This window comes from Serinus canaria, chromosome 18, assembly GCF_022539315.1.
Source record: "Serinus canaria isolate serCan28SL12 chromosome 18, serCan2020, whole genome shotgun sequence".
Classification (NCBI taxonomy): domain Eukaryota; kingdom Metazoa; phylum Chordata; class Aves; order Passeriformes; family Fringillidae; genus Serinus; species Serinus canaria.
The window spans coordinates 1,473,539-1,491,765 of record NC_066331.1 but is presented as its reverse complement, the minus strand read 5'-3'; positions in this window follow the sequence as shown (position 1 = coordinate 1,491,765).

The window sequence follows — 18,227 nt, the reverse complement described above, 5'->3', positions numbered from 1 at the left end:
GGGTGCTTGAAGCAGAACCAGGTTTTCTCTTTGCCCTTCTCAAGGATTCTCTGCAGGATCCAGGGAACTTTCACCTGGCATGGAGGGAAGCTGTGGAACAAGCTCCTGCACAGCCCAGGTGTCTGCAGCTCCCGATGGTGAGGCACCAGAGCCCAGGCAGCTCCAGCTGGCTCGCCTGGTTCCTGCCCAGATGGCAGCCCCGATAGTCCTCGGTTATCTCCACCTCTCGGGGCCAACTCAATTAAAACATCCCCGATCCTCATCTAATGAACAAAGCTAATGAGTGACAGAAGCTCATTAGGAAATCTGAGGCACCCAGGAGGGGGATCCAGAGGCGGCTCAGGGCTGGAAACTTCCTGCCCCAGGAACAAACCCAGCTTTGCCCCACCGGGAAAAGGAGAAGTGGGATAAAAAACCAGAGAGTTCAAAAGCTCCCAGGCTCCAGCTGCTGAAGAAAGATGGGAATGGGGAGAGCAATAATGGCCGTGGGGGTTCCTTCACCCCATCTGTTGGTGGGAGCTCTCTGGGCTCTCCAGGAGATGGATTTTGGGGGTGGATTTTGGAGATGGATTTTGGGGGATCTGGCCTGGCTGCACACAGGGTGGGTTTGGGGGAGGATTTTGGGGATGGATTTTGGGGATGGATATTGGGGATGGATTTTGGGGGATCCTGCCCAGCTGCACAAGGGATGGATTTTGGGGATGGATTTTAGGGATGGGTTTTGGGGGATCATCTGGAGCATCTGGAGCCCAAGCACAGAAGCAGAGGCAGGGCTGGAGCCCAGAGCTGCCCCATCAGCCCAGTCAGGCCAGCACACTTTGGATGGCTCCTGGCATTTTTTATTCCTTTTCCTCTCGCAGCCTCTCTCCCGCACACAGACACATCCTCACCCTCACTGCCCCTCAGCGCTTCTCTCCAAATCCCAAAAAATCGGGAGGGCCCCTTCTGGTGGAAGCGGGAGGAGGAGGAGGAGGAGCAGCACAGGCATCAAACCCCAGGTTTGTCCCGTTCCCCGCCGGAGCGAGCCGGGCTGGAGCAGCCTGGGAGCATCGGCGGGGGAGCGGAGCCAGGAGAGAACACACGGCGTTGTGTCCTGCGGTGACACTCCAAGAAAAATCGCTTTGAGCCGTGAGCCCCATCACTGCAGGGCAGCGGGCACCTTCCCAGATTTCCTGAATCCAGCGGGAATTGCCCGAGGAAACGTCCCCCTCCTTCCCTGCCTGCCCTGCCCGTGGCACACCCGCTGCCCCTCTGTCTCCCGGCCCTTTCGCTGTCTACAAATGAGCGGCGTTCGGGGCCGGTTAATTCTGGAAATAGCGGGAGATGCGGGCGGGCTCCTGCCTGGAGCCGGAGAGAGGAGGGGGCTGGAAAGGCTGGGAAAGGGCTGGGAAAGGGCTGGGAAAGGGCTGGGAAAGGGCTGGGAAAGGGCTGGGAAAGGGCTGGAAAAGGAGCTCGTGCTGCTGCTGCCTTCGGGATGGAGCTTGGGAGATCCTCCCTGGCTGCACAAGGGATGGGTTTGGGGGAGATTTGGGGGATTTTGGGGGGATGGAGCTTGGTGGATCCTCCCTGGCTGCATCGATGGTTTTGGGGGATGGGATTGGGGGATCCTCCTGGCTCAAGGGATGGGTTTGGGGTGGATTTGGGGGATTTTGGGGGGATGGAGCTTGGGGGATCCTCCCTGGATGCACAAGGGATGGGTTTGGGGATGGATTTGGGGGATTTTTGGGGAATGGAGCTTGGGGGATCCTCCCTGGCTACACAAGGGACGGGTTTGGGGATGGATTTGGGGGATTTTGGGGGATCCTCTCTGGCTGCATACAGGATGGATTTTGGGGATGGATTTTGGGGATGGATTTTGGGGATGGATTTTGGGGATGGATTTTGGGGGATCCAGTCTGGCTGCACAAGGGACGGGTTTGGGATGGATTTGGGGGATTTTGGGGAATGGATTTTGAGGGAACCAGCCTGGGAGGATGGGATCCTGCATAAGGGATGGATTTTGGGGGATCCTGCCTGGTAGGATGGGATCCTGCACAAGGGATGGATTTTGGGATGGAGAGGGGATCATGTCTGGCTACACATGGGGTGGAGAGACCTGGGAACATTTGAGCAATGAAAATGTTGATTATATGATCCTGTGAATATTTCTACCACAAACCGATGGATCAATCCACGATAAATCAAATATTAAACCCCCAACAATCCTGAATCGCAAGAGAGTTAAAATTCTGCTCCTCTTTAGTTCTCGCCAGCTCTGCAAAGCTCTTGCCTCAATATTTCAGAGGAAGCAGGAGTGGTGTCTTCCTACAGAAATTTGTGTTATATTTAAAAGCATCCTGAAATTTCATTGGCTGCTATTATTTTATTTATTCTTATTATTATTATTTATTATTTATTTACTATTATATATTACTTATTATTCTATTTTATTATTATCTATATCATTATTCATTACTATCTTTATCATTACTATTACTATTACTATTACTATTATTAATTTTTGTGGTATTGGTATTGGTATTACTATAAATTATTACACTTGGCTACATAATTTCGGTTGTTATTAACATTATTAATAATACTATAAATTATTACATTTGAGTGCATAATTCCTATTATTATTATTATTATTATTACTATAAATGATATACACTTGGGTGCATAATTTCTATTATTATTAATAGTATAAATTATTACACTTGGGTGCATAATTTTTCTTATTATTTTTGTTATTAGTATTAGTATTAGTATAAATTATTTACACTTGGGCGCATAATTTCTATTATTATTATTAATAGTATAAATTATTACTCTTGGGTGCATAATTCCTGTTCCGCTCCAGGCACGGTGATCCTTCAGTGTGGGATTGAGGGAAATTTCTCCTGCACAGCCACTTTAGCAGCAAATAAATCCATTTTGGTGCTGGGAGTGATGGCCAAAAGCATCCCTCAAACCGAGCTGCAGCGGAGCGAAGGATCCAGGGTCAGAACTCCCCCTGTTCCAGGCCTAAATTGATCCACAGGACTGGAATTCTGCCCGGGTGGGGTTTTTTTTTGCCAGCCAACCCTTTGGAAATTACCAGGCTGGATGCACTAATGGGTGTTGAAGGTTTGCTGGGGCTGGCAGAGGAAGTGAGGTAAGAAGGGAACCCTTAATATTCCAGCAGGAAACGTTTTCCTCCAGGAGCAGCAGACTTGAAAACTGCAGATTACCATTTAATATCAACCACATTTCGACATTAACCGTGATTTCCGAGAACAATTTGATTTCTCTTGCTCCCCCTCCTCCTCCTCCTTTGCTTTTTTCCCCTCCAAGGGATCAAAACTTCATCCAACCGCAGGCGGCTCCTGGAACGAGCCCGGGGCTGCTGCACTTTGGAGTCAGCCTCGGGAATTGTGGAGCTCCCTGGGATCCCCTCCCTTCCCTGGCACTCCCAATCTGCCTCACTGCCCATGGCAGACCCCGTTTTTCCTGGGTTTGGGACGTTTTGTCCCCAGGATTTTGGTGGTGTCACCAGTTAATCCCTCACTGGCCCCATCTGATGGAGCAGGGACAGCAGAGCAGCCGTGAGGCCCAGGCAGACTTTGGGATCAAAAGTGGCAAATTCCAGGATTCCCAGAGCAGTGTGAGGAGAATTAACAACAACCCAAATATTGCACTTGCTGCCTGCTCCTTTCTTCACCTGCCCATGGATTTGTTCGTGCTCTGGGAGTCCTGGGGTGCCTCAGGTTCAGCTTTTCTATTTTTCTGTGCTGCTTCAGTGTGTGGGTCTGGGTTTCATATTTTGGGATGCTGAGCTCTGTGCCCAGAGCAGGGAGACAAAACAATTCCTGCTCCAGCTGGGCACCAAGGACAAATGATCCCAATCTCAGGCCAGGAGCACAAACCCCGTGGGCTGGAGAGAGAAAAACAAGCAGGGTGGGACTGGCTGGGCCAAAGCTGGGCTGGGACAATGAACTGCAAGGTGGGAATGGAGCAGAGCTGATCCCAGGGAGAGACCCCGTGCCCGGCCGGGCATTTTGGGGCCATTTTGGGTCATCTTGGGTGAATTTCCCAAATCTAACTGAACTTACCAAAGCTAACTGAACTTACCAAAGCTAACTGGGTTTACCAAAGCTAACTGGGTTTACCAAAGCTAACTGGGTTTCCCAAGGCTAACTGGGTTTACCAAAGATAACTGGATTTACCAAAGCTAACTGGGTTTCCCAAAGCTAAGTTGGTTTACCAAAGCTAACTGGATTTACCAAAGCTAACTGGGTTTCCCAAAGCTAACTGAATTTCCCAAAGCTAACTGGGTTTACCAAAGATAACTGAATTTACCAAAGCTAACTGGGTTTACCAAAGCTAACTGAATTTCCCAAAGCTAACTGGGTTTCCCAAAGCTAACTGAATTTCCCAAGGCTAACTGGGTTTTTCCAGTGTTGGAACGGGAAAGGGAAGGAGTTTGCTCGGTGTGGACCAGGAAGTTGAGTGTCAAGGTGACCATGGCAAGGCTCAACAGAAGAAACTCAGCCCAGAGCATCCCCTGAGGGCAGAGAGGATCCCACCAGGGAGGCTTTGAAACTCAGGCTTTCCTTCCTGCCAGTCTGCAATGCTCTCAAAAAAAATCCTGGATTGGGGCTGTGGTCCTGCTCAGAGCCATCCTGATGGATTTTTTTTTTCCATTTTTAGGGCATTTTCTGTCTCCTGCAAAAGCAGATGGGTGACAGATTGCTCCAAGTGACCTCACCAAAAGGCGTCATTTATTATTCCAAAGTTTCCAAGAGTTTGGGAAAATATTCCTCAGCTCCCACAAAGGCTGGAGTCTCCTGCTCCACACAGCAAATCCCACCTGTGGAGCACAGAAAATGCTCATTTTTGGGTCTCTCCCAGGTCACCCACCGCTGCAGATCTGTCCTTTAATGAATTTCAGAACTCAGCTTGCTCTGGTTCCCTTGCTAGCTTAGGGGATTTTTCCACTCTTTCTTTATGGATCCATGAATTGCTCGGTGTTCTGGAGCATATTTCACCATTTATCAACGATTACGAGGGAAGAAATAATCCCTTCTGAAAGGAGAATAATCCAAATTATTCTTATTGTTTTATTGGCAAATAAAAATATAATTTATGAGCCAGTCAAGAGCAATAACCCTTAAGTGCACGACTGCAGAATAGCCCATTAAGATATTTTTAATACCATTTTTGTCTGGACTTGTGTGAGTTAATTTAAAACAAACACACGGAGCTGGCTTTCCAGGAGTATTTCGGTGCCTAACCCCAAGTTGTTGCAGGAAAAATGAGGCAATTTTGGTGCCTTTGAGGAGCCTTTGGCTCAGATTTTCCAGTGCTGGGGGTGCAGTTGGTTTGTTCTTGGTGGGGTTGGAGCTGTTCATTCGAGAGCAGGGCCCTGGATGGGGCTGACAATTCCATGGACAGGTGGGGTTGGAGGGAAAAGGATGAGCTTGGCTCCCGGAATTCCTGTCAGGCTGTGGAAGGAAGGGCAGGGGGAGGTTTTTCCCAGGGTGTTGCTGGAGTTGAAGATCTGATGTAGGGGTCTCAGTTCTGGGTTTCTCTGGGTCTGGACTGAAGGCACTTCAATGATAATTCCTGTTCACACTCAGGTGTTCATTATTAATCAGTAAAACTGTGAGTTCTGCAGTTTTCCATCAGCAGGCACAAAATGCCCAACAATCTCTTGGTCCAAGGGCTTTTCAGACTGAACTGTCCAATGAAGAGCTGACACCTGGATTATTTTCCCTTTTACCCCAATAACTGATCCCAAAGAGCTGCAATGCAGATTTTTCCACCCAATTCCAAAATGCCACCCAAACCCATGGAGAAGAAGTGTGGGGGTCCCAGTTCTGGGTTTCTCTGGGTCTTCATTGAAGGCACTTGAGGCAGTAATTCATGTTAGAATTCAGGGTTTATTATTTCTCATCATAAAACAGTCTCACTGCTGTGAGTTCTGCAGCTTTCCATCAGAAGGCACAAAATGTCCAACAATCTCTTGGTCCAGATTAAATCCTGTTCTTCCCTGGCCCCAAGAGGGATTACTGCTCTTCCTCCTTGTGCAGCTCCAGCTCGTCCTGGGCTGGATTAGAAATGGATTAAATCTGGATTAAATCTGGACTAAATCTGGATTAAATCCAGATTAAATCCTGTTCTTCCCTGGCCCCAAGAGGGATTGCTGCTCTTGCTCCTTGTGCAGCTCCAGCTCGTCCTGGGCTGGATTAGAACTGGATTAAATCTGGGTTAACTCCTGTCCTTGCCTGGCTCCAAGAGGGATTGTTCCTCTCCTTCCCTGTGCAGCTCCTGCTCATCCTGGGCCTGAGGCAGCCCTTGCAGAGGTTTGTGAGCAGCAGATTCCCTGGATGAGGAATCCACTGCCATGAGGATGCTGGAGGGGAGATGTTTGCTTTGTTCCCTGATTGGAATCCTGATTCCCCAGGATTCCCTGTTCCCTTTGCTCCCCTTGCTTGCTTTGACCTGCTTATTCCTGAAATTTATACCAAATGAAATGAAAATTCATACAAATCTCCACCAAGAGCTCCCTGGCAGTAACTGCTGACTTCCCCCCCCCAAAAAAGATGTTTTCCACTAAAAGCCCAGGAAAGTGCAGCTGTCAAAAATCCTTAACTGCCCCTGGAGTGGTGAGCTCCCCGCAGTAAACAAGTTAAACATTATTAAACACACACGTGTCTCGGGGAGGAGATGAATCGATTGTGTGGGTTTATTTTTACAGCCTTATTTCACCGAGGAAGGAGGGGGGAAAAAAAAAAGCCTGGGAGCTGATGCCAAGATGATGGAGCTGAAACAAAGCCCGAGGAAGGAGTTTTCCACCAGGCTCATTTTTTTCCCTCATAACTGTCTCCCGTATCTGCCAATCTTGGGTCAACAAACACGGCGTGATTGACAAGTTAAAATGTTTAGCTTAGCCTGCAACTCACATAAACCAATTGGAAATTTCCAGGGCAGGAGGGAGAGGGAAGGGAAACCAACGGTGTCCTTCCCTCCCTCGGCTCTCCCTGGATGGAGCAGCACCCAGGAATGGCTCTGGGGTGGCCAAGGGGACATCCCAGCAGGTGGGGATCCCTCCTTGGTGGAGGTGCTCATCCCTCCCTGTCCCATGTCCCAGATTGCAAGGCAAGATGGATTCTAGATGTCATCATTTGTCAGGGGGCAGTTTTCCTTATCTCTGCCACCCCCACCCCTCCCTCCAGGACACCCCTGCTGATAAGAGGCCATTGGATGTCCCTGCAGGGCTGATAAGAACTGCAGCATCCCACTGGGAGATGGGAGCCCAGGGGGAGGAGCCAAGCATTCCTACCTGGATAGAATCTGGAGATCCTGGAACACCAGCACGGCTTCTCCACTGGATTTCCCAGAGGAGCAGCAGCTGCCCCTGCCCCTGGATCTCCAGAGGCAGAGTGCACCCTGCTCCAGGATCCCTGCTCCAGCAGAACCAGCCCTGGCACTGCAGGAGGGCTGAGCCACAATTCCAGTGGCACTGCTGCCAGCCCCCTGACCCACAGGGTGTCAGGCTGTGCTCTGCCTCTGCCAGGGCTGCCTTGGGTCACTGCATTGTTCATTTTATCCTTTTATTTTCTTCCCTAGTAAAGATCTGTGATTCCTGCTCCCATATTTTTGCCTGAGAGCCCCTTAATTTAAATTTATAGCAATTTGGAGAGGGGGGGTTTTCATTTTCCATTTCAGGGGAGGCTCCTGCCTTCCTCAGCACACACCTGGCTTCCCAAACCAAGACATCCCACCAGGAAAAAGGATCCAGGGCTGCCTGGGACTGGGATTGCCCTTCATCCATGGAGGTGCAGGGGATCTGGGGATCAAAGGAAGCACAGCGTGGCTGGGAGCTTGGACAGCTCTGGAATATCCAGGGAAGGCAGATGGAGGTGTCTGCTCCTTCCAAACGGTGCAGGGACATCTCACAGCAAAATATTTGGGATCAAAGGAAGGCTCCGAGGAGAAAAGGAATGAATGAGCTTGTCCTGGGTGATTTTAATTGATTTTTTTATCCATCAGTGAAGCTCAGCACTGCTTGAGGAGCAGCACAGTCCAAGCTGGGAATGCAGAGTCCCTTTTCCCCTCAGATTCCACAAGGCTCTTCCTGGAAAGACACAAACTGTGGGACTCTGTGTCCCAAAAATCAAAAATAAAAATAATAAAACAATAAAAATAATTGTTTTTCTGGAAAGTCCTTGCAGTAATCCGCTGGGAATCTCCTGTTCCCTGTCCTTCCTCAGGAGAACAGAGGTTTCACACTTCTGTGTGTTTGGATCTTTCCTCCTGCAGCTCCCCAGAGGCTTTTCCATGGCTCTGGAGTTGGGGTGCCAGCAGATCCCTGGTTTCCTGGAGGCTGGGATCAGAATCCTGAGCTCCCCAGCTGCTCCCACGGTGAGGATTTGGGGTGGCTTTGAAGCAAGGGAAGAGGGAGCTGCAGACCTGGGCTTTCCCAGCTGATCCTTAGGAACAGTCACATCTCTGCTTCTCCCACCCATCTATTCCCAGACCTGATCTCCATTTTTCCTGCCTTTTTTTTTTCCTAAAAGGACACGGATTCTTTGCTTTGGAGGGGTCTGTCCTGGCACAGGGGCTCCTCAAAAAGACCCACACACTGACCCCATGGACTGACCACCTCCTGTCCCTCCCCCAGACCCCTCAGGGTGGCTTAGATGTCACCCAGAGCCTGTTTGAGCCGAGCTTTATCCGCAGCTGTGCCCAAACCCCGCTGAACAAAAGTGTCCTGTCTCCTTCGGGGTGAATTTCCAGGGAAGAGCTTTTCATTTCCTTCGGATCTAATTCTTGGGACTCACTCCTCCTTAACAAAAACCAGCTTTAAAATAAAGATGTCTTACCCTGGGATGGATGTAAAACCCAGAGTAAAAGTTCCTGAAGGTACTGACAGGTGGATTTTGATATTTTTATTAAGCTCTGTCTCTGCAGTAAAACTGATCCCTCTTGCTCGGGCCACGGCTGTAAAAATCTTCCAAGCCCTGCCCCAGGTAGCTGCTTTTATGTGACTTTGCTGTGCCTGTAAATCAAAGATATTATCTGAGGAAAAGCCGCAGTGAGCAGGTCTGGCTGGGAAGGATGAGACGGCTTTAAGGACAGGGGGATTTTGGGGAGAGGGCTGAGCATGGAGGATGAAGATGAGTGCACATCCCGGGTGTCTGAGGGACCAAAAGGAAATTAACTGGAGCTGGGGAGTTATTGGTGATGTTCAGAGTAGTTTAAGGCCCTTCAGGGCGCTGGAAAACTCCTTCCCTGTGCCTGGCAGCCCTGCAAGCCGGGCTGTCCCTGCCTCTCCTTGCCCAGGGAGCACAGGGAATGCTCAGCCTGGTGCTGCTGTTGTTCCATCCCCTCGCTCTGAGCTTCCCATCCTGTGCCATTCACATCCTCTGGAAAATCCCTTCCTCACCCAGGATTTTTGTCCTGGGAAAAAATCCAGGCAAAAAAACCTGAGAGAAACCTCAGAGAAAAGGGAAGCAATTCTGATCTCATTTGCTTCTCCTGTGCTGTGCTCCCTTGGAATGGGTTCGGGGATTGTTTTATTGTTTTGTTGGTTTCATGGGAGTTGTTTTCACTCCTTGGCCAATCAGGGCCAGGCTGTGTCAGGACTCTGGAGAGAGCCATGAGTTTCCATTATTATCTTTTTAGCCCTCTGTCTGTATCCTGTCTGTATTCTTTAGTACAGAATCGCATTCTTTAATATCATGTAGTATCATAAAATAATAAATTATCCTTCTGAGCACATGGAGTCAGATCCACCATTCCTCCCTTCATGGGGGCACCCCACAAATACAACTCCATCCCGTGGCAAACCCCCTGCTAGGGGGGCTCTTTAGAGGGATTTTCTCCCCCCAGCTGCTCCGTGGGCTGCAGGGATCCCATCCCTGTAACCAGAGCCCGGAATGCTGTGGGCAGGGAGGAGGAGGAAGAGGAGAGCGCTGGGGCTGAGAAGGCTCTTTGTTACCCAACTGTCCCAGCCCTTCAGGCCAGGACAGCTCCATCTCCTTTCATTTCCTCCTCCTATGAAGGGCTGATCCCTGGCAGCTGGATGGAGACAGGGAAAAGGGGGAAAGCTGCAGGTGCTGCTCCCTGATCCCCAGGGATGGGATGCAAAGGCAGTTTGCAGGGAAAATCCCATTCCATCCCCCACAGCCATAAAACCCTAAAATCTGGGTGATTTTTACCTGGTTTTTCAGCTACTAAGGGGGATGCTCCACCTTTGGGATGCTCCAACGGGCTTGGAACCCTCTGGCAGGGAATCCTGTTAAATTCAACATTCAGGCTTCCAGGGAAAAATGGCAGAGGAAAACAGCTGGATTTTCAAAGATTCAGCACCAGCAAAGAGGAAAAAATGAGGGGAATCATCAGCTCCTGGTGGCTTGTCTCTGTTTTGTCCCAGGTTTTCCCTCTACTTTGTGGAGATCCCCCTGCATGCCCGACAGGACAAACCTCCACATGAACACGGACAGGGAATAAGCCCAGGAGCCAGGACTGTGTTGTTTTTATGGGAGTCACACAGGAGATGGTTTCCCTGACTCACACGGGCTGGTTTTACCTTTACCTCCAGCTAAAAGTGAAAGTCTGCACAAACCAATCTCTCCCACCAAGATCCCCATGAATTCTCCTGGTTTTAGGCACCCACAAAGTTCCACAAGGAAAGTTCCTGAGCTCACCCTGGAGTTCCAGTTGGATTTATCCTTTATCTGATGACACACTTTCCCTCCTGTGCAGCCACAGGGGCTCCCAGCTTCGGAGCTGCCAATCTTCATGAAATAAAAGTGTTATTTTGAATGTTTCGTTACTTTATAGGCAGGTTGGAGAAGATTAAGCAAAATTAGCACCTTCCAGCCCTGAACTCCAATTTCACTGCAATGATTGCAATTCCCCTTCAGGATTCATTCCTTTCCCAGGTCAAGAGTGCACAGTGGCACTCTGGAAGCCATGGATTAAAGTGCTGATAGGAGCTCAGCTCTCCTTTTATCTCCTGCAGGATCTGCCTGGTGACTGCTCCAATTCCCTCAGCACCGGCATTATCCTGAATTTTGGGCATTTATCCCCTCGGGTTTAATGGCATTTGTTGGGAATTGTCCCTTCCTGGGGGGTGGGACTGGGTGGGCTTTAAGGTCCCTTCCCACCCAAACCGTTCCGTGACTCTGTGATGAGGAGGAGAAGGAACATCCCAACCAATTCTGCTGCCAGTGGCTGTTTAAATCAGGAAAACACTCGGAGAGCCAAGGCATCATCCAGGTGCAAGGGGAGAATTCCATGGTGCCCCTTGTCCAGCTGGAATCCACCCCAGGGCTGGAAAAGAGGTGCCAGAGTGAGGAATTCATGGAGCAGGGCTTCACCACAACTGATCCATGGAAAAAGCTGAGCCTCAGAGGCAAATTCAGTCAGGGAAAGGCTGAAATGGCAAAATCAAGGTGAGGTGACAGCACCAAGCGACCACGGTGCTTCATTTTCCTCTTCTTCCTCCTCACAGCCCTTATTTCCTCATCCCACAGAGAATTTTTGCCTTTTTTTTGTTGCTTTTTGTGAGGACCAAAGACACATTTCCAAGTCACATGAAAATGATCATAACAAGATTTATTCTAAGAAGTATTAACTCCCAACCAGGGGCAGGAGCAGCACCCTGGGAATCAGGTGAGTGCCCCACACTGGGAGTGGGAAGCAGCAAATGATCCAGCCATGGATTGTGTGCAACCAGGAGATTTTTCCTCCCAGTTTCTCAGTCCCACCTCCATAAAAAAACGATTTTTGCAACAAACCCAGAGCTGGTTACGAACAATTCACAGGCACGAAACTGGGAGGGAAAAAAAAAAGAGCCTGAATTGTGAACAAATATTAACAGCAACAAATAAATCAGCGAGCACCTCATTATTTCTATCTTCTCACTCTCACAGCACATTAATCTGTGGGGCAGCCATGGATGAATCACAGAATATCCAACTTTCCAAAAGCACGCTGGATTCTTTAGAGCTGGGCCAGAGATATGAAGGGGGAAAGGAGAAAGTCATTCCTGGAAATGGTGAAATAAATTGTCTCATGGTTTGTTTACCCAGAACATTTGCAATATCTCGGGCAGGGGAGGGGAGAGGGAGCTGCTCTGGTGCAGGAGGAGGAGCTGAGAGCAGGACAGTGCTCAAGATCAGCCCCTCTGGAGGCACTTTGGAGACAGGAATTTCACTCTTGGTGTCCAGAAATATTCCATGTTCCACACCTCACCCTGCTGAAATGGTTAACTCCATTTATTTTTGACTCTGCTCCCTGAATCCCCGTGGGATGAGCTGTCAGTGCTGCACCCAAACCCTCGGTGTGGAAGTTTCTGTGGGAATGAGGGCATCCCACCTTCCCAGAAGCGTTTTTGGGAAAGGCAGAGCCCTGAAATCCAGGTGGGCGATCCCCAACCTCCACCTCTCCCTGTGGTTATGGACACAAAAAAATATCCACCCTATTCCCTGAACCCCTCTTTTTCCCTGAATTCCTCTTTTCCCCTGAACTTCTCTTTTACCTGAACTCCTCTTTTTACCTGAACTCTTTTTCCCCTGAACCCTTCTTTTCCCCTGAACTCTTTTCCCTTAAAATCCTCTTTTCCCCTAAACTTCTCTTTTCCCCTGAACACTTTTCCCCTGAATTCCTCTTTTTTCCTGAACTCCTCTTTCCCCCTGAGCTCCTCTTTCCCCCTGAACTCTTTTTCCCCTGAACCCCTCTTTCCCCTGAACTCCTCTTTCCCCTGAACTCCTCTTTTCCCCTGAACCCCTCTTTTCCCCTGAGCACCTCTTTCCCCTGAGCACCTCTTTCCCCCTGAGCCCCTCTTTCCCCCTGAACCCCTCTTTCCCCCTGAACCCTCTTTCCCCTGAACCCCTCTTTCCCCCTGAGCACCTCTTTCCCCCTGAACCCCTCTTTTCCCCTGAACCCCTCTTTCCCCCTGAACCCCTCTTTTCCCCTGAACCCCTCTTTTCCCCTGAGCTCCTCTTTCCCCCTGAGCACCTCTTTCCCCCTGAACTCCTCTTTCCCCCTGAACCCCTCTTTCCCCTGAACCCCTCTTTTCCCATCTCCCAGCTCCCTTCCCAGCCTTTTCCCCTCTCCAGGGCTGACTGATTGATGGCAGCAGTTGATCCCCGTGCCCTGGGATGGGTGAGCAGCTGCCCCTGGCAGGGGCTGAGGGGATGAACTCCTCCTCCTCCCTTCCCTGCCCCGCTCTGCCGGCCCGGGGGTGACTCTGGGAGCCGCTGGAATCTCCCAGCTGCTTTGATTTATTTGGATTCATGTTCCCACCTGACCCCTCGGCCTTTCATCCCAGCTCTGGGGGGGCCTGAGGCTCCTGAGCTTCCGTGGGATGAGCTCAGGGTGTTCCGGCCTTTTGGCCAAAATCCAGGGAATTGGCTCAGCTCCTGTCTCTGTTTTGGATGGAGGCACGGGGAGAGGATCCCAAGAAATTCTCCACAAGGTTTCCTTCCAGCTCTCCTCGGAAATCCCTCCCCTTGTCCCTGTCCCAGTTTTGGCACCGGGGTGTGAGACCCTGATGCTTCTGGAGCTCCTGTGCTCTGGAGGAGATCCCTGCATCCCTGGGACCGCTGATCCAGCTCTTTTCCCACCGAGTTCCTCCCTTCCCCCTTGTCTGGAACTCCAAACTTGTGTTTTCCCCCTGCTCTGGAGCCTGACTGGGGTTCCATCCCTGGAAAGCTGCTCAGGACATGGACCCAAGGGGATTTTATTCTATTTTATACTTTATTTTGTTCTATTCTATTCTATTCTATTCTATTCTATTCTATTCTATTCTATTCTATTCTATTCTATTCTATTCTATTCTTTATTATTCTATTCTATTCTATTCTGTTCTATTCTATTCTATTCTATTTTTTATTATTTTATTTTTCTTTTTGATTATTTTACTTTATTTCATTTCATTTTTTATTATTTTATTTTATTTCATTTCATTTCATTTTTATTATTTTTATTTTATTTTATTTTATTTTATTTTATTTTAAATTTTTATTTCATTATTTTATTTTATTTATACTTTATTTCATTTCATTTCATTTTTTATTATTTTATTTTATTTATTTTATGTTACTCTATTTTACTTTATTTCGTTTTACCCGAGCACAGGTTTCCAGCTCTCCCTCCCCGAGGCAGGGAGCAGTTCCCTGTCGGAGTTCCCTGATTTACAGCCCCGTTTAACGAGGTTCTTGTCAGAGCCTGGCTTGGCCGTGGAAATGCAAATGTCAGGTGGGGATCAATCAGCGGGGGAGGGATGCAGCAGGAAATATTTCCCTTCTCCGGCAGGATAAAGCAGCGCCGCGGGGAAAGGGGGACCCGAGGGGTTTGGGAATGCTCCTGGATGTGCCCTGGGAGATAGGGAGGTGTCAGAGTTGGGGAGGATGAGAGTTTGGCAGGAAGGTCTCAGAGCTGTGTGTGCTTAGCAGGAAGAGTTTTGGATGTGGAGTCTGAGGAAGGAATAGAGGTGGAAGCAAGTTTTGGTAGAGAAGGAAAGAATTGCTGAGCCAGCCTGAGGGGGTAACCAAGGAGCAAAGGGTCTGTGAGTTAGAGGGGTTTATGGCTCAAACCCTCCCCAAACCAGAAGGTGTTTCTGCCAAGCAGGAAGAGAGCACAGGCAAACCAGGCAGCAAATGGGGTGAGCAGAAAAAAGGGCTCAGAACTTCCCACTGCAAGGAAACTGAAAACAACTTCTGGCTGGAACTGTGATGGACTGACTGTGAGAGACTGGAGAATGGGAACGTGAATATGGGAATGACAGGAGTCATGATGGGCTAGAGATAAGAGATAAGGGATAGATTGGTTCTGCTGTATTGAGATGCTCAGCAAAGAAAAGTATAGAATGCATTGGAACCCAAAGTAAATAATGCATTGGAGCCAAAAGTAAATAATGCATTGGAACCCAAAGTATAGAATGCATTGGAGCCAAAAGAAAAGTGTATAACACATTGGAACCCAAAGTAAATAATGCACTGTAACCAAAAGAAAAGGAAATAATGCATTGGAACCAAAAGTAAATAATGCATTGGAGCCAAAAGAAAAGTAAATAATGACAGGAGTTATGATGGGCTAGAGATAATAGATAAGGGATAGATTGGTTCTGCTGTATTGAGATGCTAGGTAAAGAAAAGTATAAAATGCATTGGAACCAAAGAAATGTAAAATGCATTGGAACCCAAAGTATAGAATGCATTGGAGCCAAAAGAAAGTGTATAACGCATTGGAACCCAAAGTATAGAAGAATTGTAATCAAAGATTAAATAATGCATTGGACCAGTAATAATGATTGGAACCAAAGAAAGTAAAATGTATTGGAACAAAAAGAAATGTAAAAGAAGTGTCTAATGGAACCAAAAGAAAAGTGCATAATGCATTGGAACCAAAAGAAAAGTGTAAAATTAAATGTAACCAAAAGAAAAGTGTATAATGCATTGGAACCCAAAGAAAAGTAAATAATGCATTGGAACCCAAAGTGTATAATGTATTGTAACCAAAAGAAAAGTAAATAATGCATTGGAACCAAAAGGTCTCCAGGGCTGCCTGCAGCTGGAGCTGGCAGCTGTGGGCACAGCTCTGTCCCCACAGCCCTGGACTATCTCGGGTACAATAAAGTGCATTTTGGGGAGCCCCCGGAGTCCCGCACCCCTCGGTCAGGCTCTGGCCATGGCTCCGTGCCCTCCCCAGCGCTGAGTGCCCGTTCCGGAGGGCAGGGACAGCCGCACCCCCGGGCTGTGCCCGCTCCCGGCCCCGCATCCTCCGCCTGCCCTGAGCTCCCTGCGCCCCGCAGGGTCGGAATCCCTGGAATTCTCCTTCCTTCCTCCCTGGCACCGGGAGGTTTGCAGGCAGATCGGGGCTCTGAGATCACGGCATCACACCGTGAGAGCAGGGTTTGGGTTGGAAAGGGAATTCCAACTCTTCCCATTCCGGACCCTGCAGGCTCCCACTGAATTTTGAGGATTGATCCATTTATTTTGGGTGGAAACATTGGGACAGCTCCTCTCGGTGGGTTTTTATTTCCTTGGAGAGGCTGGAAATGCTGGTCCTGCTCTCCCACTGAAGGGACATCCCAGCTCAGGAATTTGGCTCCAAGGATGAGCAGCAGCACCAAAGCAGCTCCCAAAACCTCTGCCCTGCTCCTTTAAGCAGCAACTTTCACAAAATCCTCATCCCAAACGAAGAGAGAGAAAAAAAAAAAATTAAATTAAAAAAAGAGTGTTTTGGCATGAGAACAATTTCTCCATGACCTCAGTGAGTTCCAATGATCTGGAAAGGTTTTCCCTGGAGAGCCCAGAGGTGGCTGGAGGTGTTGATCTGAGCGTGACTCAGCAGCACAGGTTGTGCTGCAGTCAGGCCCTGCTGCAATTCATTAATTAGATCACTCTGCTAATTAAGGGCCTTCTCCTCTCCGAGGAGCTCTGGGGCTGCCCATCAATCCCGTGAGGTCTGCCCTTGGCTGAGGTCATTATTTCCTGAAATGCTGGAAAATCTCCCCATAAAATTAAAGATTTGGGGTTTTATTTTTAACCCATCTTCATCCTTTCCTCAGAGATGAGCAGCAATTAAGGAAAGATGCTGGATTCCCCCCTAAATTTGGCATTTTTCACCCCAGAAAATTCCTGGCTCTGGGCTGAAAAATATTCCCTTTTTTTGCATGGATTTTCTCCTAAATTTGGCCTTTTTCACTTTGCCTCTCAACGTGTCCCAGGGTTGGTGTTGGAAAATATTCCCTCTTTTTTTTTTGGGTGGATTTTCTCCTAAACTTGGCATTTTTCACCCCAGAAGATTTGTGGTTCTGGGGTGGGAAATATCCCATTTTTTGCGTGGATTTTCTCCTAAATTTGGCAAGATGACTTTTCCCATGTTAGGACAGAAAGGGAGGTTTTGTGTTTTTCCCTTTGCAAACGGAAAAGGGAAAGCAAAGAGGGATTTTTTTTGTTTTACTGGGACACGGCTATTTTTTAATTTTCTTTGGAAAAATTCTGCCGGGACCCAGAAGTGTCAAATTCTCCCAGGCAGGAGGAATAATGTTGGTTTTTAGCTGCTCAGAGTCTGGGGTTTTGTGGCTGACTCTGGGGAAATTTTTCGCATATTTCGTCCTCCTGGATTTTTGGGAGATGGGATGAGTTCAAAAAAAAAAAAAAATAAATAAAAATTCATCTTATCCTGGATAATTGTGAGGATTTTACTTAGAAACTAAAAATATGATGGGATTTGGGATGGATTGGGTTGGGAATGACCCTAAAATTCATCTTTCCATGAGCACCTCCCACTATCCCAGGTGGCTCCAAGCCGGCCTTGGACACTTCCAGGGATGAGGATTGGGGAAAAAACCCTCATGGGAGAACCAGGAAGCTGAAAATTCCTAATTTTGTGTGGAATTCCCTGCTTTGCTTGGGATTTGCATGGTGGGAGTTTGTGGAGTGTGAGGGGATGGAGCTTCCCTCCATCCTGCTCCTGCTCCTGGGATTTCTGGAATTTTCAGCATTGGGAACAACCAGGAATGAATTTAGGGTTTTACTCTTTCAATTTAGAATTTTATGCTTTAAATTTGGAAATTTACTCTTTAAATTTGGAAACTTACTGTTTAAATTTGGAATTTTACTATTTCAATTTAGAATTTTACTCTTTAAATCGACAACTTTACTATCTCATTTCAGAATTTTACTCTTCAAATTTGGGATTTTCACTATCTCCATTTAGAAAGCTGCTCTTTAAATTTAGGATTTCAGCCTTTGCATTTGGAATGTTCCTCTTTAAAGGTAGAATTTTCCCCTTTGAATTTCCAATTTGAATGCCCCAGCATGGAATTTTTAGGGATTTTGGAGTGGGGGCTGGGTGTTTTTTCCCTGCAGGGAGGGAATTGCTCTTTGCAATCTCATCCATGAATTAAAGGAGCTTTCTGCTGCTGCCCTCTGGCATCTCCAACATTTCTTTCCTGGGACTGAGGACACAATTCCAGAGTTTTCCCCTGATCCCCCCTGCCAGCCTCTCCAGGCCCTTTCCTTCTGGGACTAAACTGCCATTTTTCACCACATTAAATTTTACAAGTTTCAAGCGAATGGAAAATGGATTTTATTATTTGATTTTATTTTTTCAATATTTTTCCTCTTTTTTTTTTTTTTTTTTTAAATTTTTTTCCCCTTTCCCTGGGTGTTTTATGGCTGCAAAAACAGCATTTGTGGCTTGAACTGTTCAGGTTTGCTGCAGAGGGCTGTGGAACTTTT